Genomic DNA, 6,016 nt, shown 5'->3' with positions numbered 1-6,016 from the left:
AACCAGGACACAGTGGTACCTCTGTGCTTTGTCTATGCAGATACCATGTCCTAGGTTCTAGATGCTGGAAGATGGCAGATATGACTCTTGACCCCTGGGTCCCTTGATGATTCATCGAACAGAGGCCGTCTACTCACCCTGAACATCTGGTTTGAGGTCTTACATTTTTGAATATCCTTGTTAGAGTTCTGTAGCCTTTATCCTAACCAGGTATCTAGAATGAAATCCAACTAGTTAAAGTATTCAAAACTATAATATTAAGTCAGTTCCCTTAGCAGACTATTGTTTCTTTAAGGAAGGCGTTTATGTTTTAATGTTTTAATTTTCTTTTTTTTTTTTTTGCCAAACTTTTTATTTAGTATTCTGTAGTTGCTTAACACACACTTAAATAGTCTTATTGGGGAAGGGGGAAAGGGGAGGTGAGGTTCTTGTAGATTCCCAAGGAAATGTCAGAAAGGCAAAATATGGCCAGCACTATCCATTTGTTTGGGGTTTACTGGGTGAATAGCACTTTCTTTACATAAGCATCTGATCTCAGGTTTTTCATACTGAGAACAAACTGTCTGAGATTTTAGTTTGATGACAGTATGATATCTTAAAAGTAGCATACCCTGACCACCCTCTAATAGCTAGCTTGTTTGTATAGGCTGAGGGGTTCATCTTTCCATTTTAGATGGCTAGATGTTTGTAGAAAATCTTAGAATTGCTTGCCTCATTTACTGGGAAAAAATTAGAAAGTGGCCCTTTAGGGACACTTTTACTTGGAAAATTACAACACTAGTACACAAGTCAAGCCTTAACACATTTAACATTTGCTATAAGAAAGCAATACCTTAAGATTAAACATGTTTTACTTTTCTCCTCACAAGAACATAAAAATTATGGGAGGGGAACTTAACAGGAAATTTAAAAAAGGTAACACAATTTTTTCTTTTAGTAGTCCTTGGGTAGTTATGACAGAATAGGTTCCACTTTTTGTTTGTTTCTTTGAACAGGGATTTTGGTCCAAAGTTTTGTTTTTAATATCTGCTTCTGCCTCCCCCTCTATCAGATCAGCTTCCTCCACGACCACCACCCCTTGGTGCTCCAGGCTTGAACTGCTGTAGGAATCACGTGGAGGAGGGTACCCCCTTTCCATAGAAGGGGGAAGCCCTCTTTCTTGTCTCCAGCCCGATCACGACCACTTGAGAAGAGATCACTTCAGCTGCTTGAGTAACTGTCTCGACTTCCACCATATCCATCATGTGAGCTGCTGTAATCATCATAGTGACTGCTTCCACCATAAGATGGTGGGGGCCCTCATGCAGGTGGAGCACTATGTGAGTTACCATAACTGTCATATGAATCCCTATAGGAGCCACCACTTGGATGATCCGAATAGTCACGATCATGACCATAGCCATCTCTATCACTATACCTTCTTGATGGATAGTCATCATGTGAACTGGAATGACCATAATCATGATAAATATAATCTCTTGGTGGTGGTGCATAATCTCTTATATCACGAGAACTTGGGTAATCTCTGCTTGAATAGCTGTCTTTAGTAGAATATCCATCATCTCTTGGGGACAAATAAACATCTCTATGAGAAGGCAGAGGTTCCCTTCGAGGCGAGCCTCCATAACTATCTCTTCCACGTAACACAGGAGCTCTTCCTCCCATTCCACTGCCTCTGGGAACTGGTCCTGAAGGAGCAGATCTCTTAGGAGAAGGACCCCCACTTCTTGGGGGTGGTCCTCTTTTTACTAGAAGTGGTCCCCTGGAAGAACTCACGTTGAAATTCATGGAATAGCCACCATCATCCATGTGTCCTCCACATGAGGGAGGTCCCCTGGTTCCTCCACTGCCTCCTCTTCCCCTCTAAGGCCTCTTGGAGGGCCTCTGCTTCTTGGAGGTGGAGGTGGCCCATGCCTAACACTTTCAAATGATGGTTTAGTGGCTTGTTCTACCTTGATGGCTTTTCTATCTGAGGACTTTCCATTCATGTCTCTGGCTGCATCCTTAGCATCTGCTGGACTTTCAAAGGTGACAAAAACAAATCCTCTTGATTTGTTGGCCTCATGATCTTTCATCAAAGGTACTTCCAAAACTATTCGTCCATATTTGCCAAATATTGCTTAAAAGGTTTTCTCATTTGTTTCTGTATTGAGGCCACCAATGAAAGGCTTTCCTGGATGGTCAGCTTCAACCATTTTACCCCCTGATGAGAGTCGGAGGGGTGACGACGGTCTCAAGCTCCTAGAGCTCCCCAGCAGGGGTTTCCTGGCTGCTCAGCACAAGGGAGGGCCAATGGCTCCCAAGATGGAAGAGAGAACCAGCTGGAACTACTGTGCAATGAGCTTAATTTTCTTTGCATCCTCTGCAATGATTAGCACAGGGTCTTATGCCTAATAAATTCATTACAATTCTTTACTGAATAAATACACTTCATGAAATTATAATTCATAATATTCAGAGTTTAAAGTCCTAGTTTCCATGCACTTTTTCCTCTTCATATCTGACCTTTGTGGTTCCCCTTCTTCAACAACAGGCTATTTAGAGGCTAGAATTAATAATTTTTTATGATTCATTTTCTGTAAAGATAAGGTTGTGCTCAGCAGCAGAATGTGCCAGGATCTGACATGATAAATTCTTTAAAATCAAGAAAACTTTAAGGAAGCTAGGAATTCCTTCCTCTAGATGAACTGCTTATATTATGGGTAATAATGACTATGGTTTTCTGGAGAAATTAAGCAGGTAGTAAAAATCCTTACAAAAGTTGCCATGAATTTAAAAATAATCACTCATAATTTAGAGTTTATCATCCTCAAGCATTATTTCATAAGATAGGTTTAGATCATTATGAGGAATATGCTGTTTCTTGCATTAAAAACTAGATACAAAGGGATGGTAGTTTAGAATGCTATATAGTTGATAAAATATTAAAATTTCAAACTGCACCAGGATCCAAAAAGGAAGTATCTGAAAGAAGCATGCCCTTTTTCTATGCATTTCTATGATGTCAATTCTGGTGGGTTATAAATTGGTGTGAAACCATTACCATTTTAATAACTACATTATGTGCCTGTATGTGCTTAGGATATAATTAACAGGTGATCTTGGGGAAATGGTAGTTAACTGGCTTGTTAAATATTTTATTTATTTATTTTCAGAGAGAGGAGAAGGGAGTGAAAAAGCGAAGGAGAGAAATATCAATGTCTGGTTGCCTCTCATGCGCCTCCAACTGGGGACCTGGCCCGCAACCCAGGCATGTGCCCTGACTGGGAATCAAACTGGTGACCCTTCATTTTGCAGGTCACCACTCAGTCCACTGAACTTCACCAGCTAAGGCAGTTAACTGATTTTTAAACTTCTAATCACATAGGCTGTAGATAATCCAATAGTGGGAAACTAGTTGGTTTCTGTTTTCCATAAGCAGATGTTAGCCTCCTGGCTGCTGGTCTTAGAAAAATTTACTTTAGGATCCATTGAGTATCAGTTCAACTTGGATACATTTATTATTGTTGTTCAACTACAGTTGTCTCCATTTCCCCACCACCACTTTCCTACCTCCCACCCTCAATCCTTACCTGCTTTGGCTTTGTCTATATGTCCTTTATACATGTTCCTTGATGACTCTTTCCCTTCTTTCCCCTGTTATCTCTCTCTCTTCTCCCGTCTGGTTACTGTTCATTTGTTCTTTATTTCAATGCTTCTGGTTATATTTTGCATGCTTGTTTGTTTTGTTGATTAGGTTCCAATGATACCTTGGACAAGGGTTTGAACTTCAAAATATATCAAGAACTCATATGACTCCACTCCAGGAAGGCAAACAATCCAATTTAAAAATGGGCAAAGGACCTGAACAGACAATTCTCCAAGGAGGACATAGAGAGGGCCCATCGGCATATGAAGGGATGCTCAGTATCACTAGCCATCAGAGAGATGCAAATTAAAACCAGAATGAAATACCACTTCATACCAGTCAGAATGGCCATGATAAACCAATCAACAAACAACAAGTGCTAGAGAGATTGTGGAGAAAAGGGAACCCTAGTACATTTTTGATAGGAATGCAGACTGGTGCAGCCACTGTGGAAAACAGTAGGGAATTTCCTCAGAAAACTAAAAATGGATACTTTCTAATATGGGTCCTTACTTAGTAGTTTTGAAACTTATCTTTCTAAGACATTAAAATGGAGAAAGTAATAGTAACTACATATTTCCTAGCATTAAATGAAATAATATCTGTCAACTTTATAACAGTGTCTGGAATTTAGTAAGTACTCAAAAGAGTTAACACTTTTTACTTATTCAGAACTGTGGTTTTTAAAGTTTGGTCTGTAGACCAGCATCAACATAATTGGGGAATTTGTTAGAAAGGCAACTTCTTGTGACTCGCTCTAGACACCTACTAAATCAGAAACTTTGAGTTCAAACCCTTCCAAGTAATTCTGATGCATCTATGGTTTAAGAACCACTTCTCATCCAAATGGTTTAACATTTCTGGATTTCCATTTTTCAATCTGGAATGCATTTTTGTGATCAACAATGATGCCAAAAACTGATCCCATTCTTTTGAAAAGAGCATCCTAATTTTTCACCATGGAAACCACTCTTCGCCATCCTGTTTATCTGGTAGGATGGGACTGATTTCACCCCTCGCTTTAGGATGGGATGGTGTTGTAACACTAAGCCAGTCAGTGAATCCCATCCTGTAGGCCATAAGGATTACTTCAGGTATGGATATGTGATCTGACTCAGGTCCATGAAGTTCATGTCTAGGATTTCCACTGGAGTTGTTAGAAAACAGAAGTTCTCCACTATTTTAAGTTGCTACAAGGATAATGTAAACCTTCAGTTATTACAAAAACATAAGCTCTTATCAGATGGTGCCAAAAGAGAGAATTTTACAGGCAAAAGATAGAAACTAATTCTTGATGATATTGATTAAATCCTTAGATACAGCCATGTCTGAAGATCTTCCCCTGGACTTTTCAGACAAAAAAAAACCCCCACAAAAAACACCTTTTCCCACCCATATCCACTACTTGAACATGTTTTCTTATTAATATAATCAGTTTTGTATGATCTAAAATGAATCCTGACTAACAAACTATTTCATGAGATCTTTGTAAGGAGTAAAATAAATGAATGTGTATGCAATTTACTGTAAGTTATACAACTGTATATACCTGGGCCATCTGAGACGCAGACAGTGAAGGAAAGTTGGGAGAGCATTCCAAATGTGGTACAGTTCTGACCCTTGTGAAGGGGAGAGGGAAGGAAGGAAGGTTGTGTGGAAGAGTCTCAGACTTCCCCACAATTCTAAGGAAGTCCTTGAGTCAAAGTCACCCACAGGAGGAGGTCACCATCTCCTAGAAATGGACCCACCTCAGTATCCAGCCATGCTCAATTATTGGTTAGGAGCAGCCCACAAACAGCAAGGTCTCCATGAGAAAAGAGGGATAGATTTCAGAGCACAGCAGTTGAGGCCTAGATTAATCATGCTCCTCACACACAGAGATCTGAGACACATTTTTATGATCATGTTAAATGCCTAAGGCAGTGTCTAGAATTAGCCGGGCTTCAGTAAAAGTTTATGACTTTCTCACCTAACCTATTCTTCGGAAAGAAAAGCAAACATCCCCCCAAACCCTGCACACTGATTCTTTGTTCTAATTATGAGTGCATCCTGGGTCTCCTTTAGTAGTCACATTTTCTAAATATCGCAGACTAATAAAGCAAAACAAACTCTATTGTCTCAGCATGGAGCAAGCTATTCAGCTAATCATTTATTGCAAATGCCACTCAGGTGCTACATTTAATGCATAACTGCCAGGCATACATACTGATTTTGTCAATATTATACTTGGACTAAAATTAACATAGGTTAGCTGAGAGCATAGGCTACTCCCTCTCTCTCTGATTCTAATGGAGAGTAATTTTCACATACCATAACCCCAATTTACCTTCCCATGACTTTGAAGTTAATAGTTGTGCATCAAATTGAATGACTTTTAGAGCTAAAAAA

General features: G+C 39.6%; 1 pseudogene; it reads right to left on the bottom strand.

Moving 5' to 3' along the window:
- Positions 1–893: 893 nt before the first annotated feature.
- Positions 894–2,195, bottom strand: LOC123820123 (annotated as a pseudogene).
- Positions 2,196–6,016: the final 3,821 nt, after the last annotated feature.

This window comes from Phyllostomus hastatus, unplaced genomic scaffold (assembly GCF_019186645.2).
Source record: "Phyllostomus hastatus isolate PE091 unplaced genomic scaffold, TTU_PhHast_1.1 phas_contig_34, whole genome shotgun sequence".
In the NCBI taxonomy this organism is placed as follows: Eukaryota; Metazoa; Chordata; class Mammalia; order Chiroptera; family Phyllostomidae; genus Phyllostomus; species Phyllostomus hastatus.
This window is presented reverse-complemented; position numbering and strand designations above follow the sequence as displayed.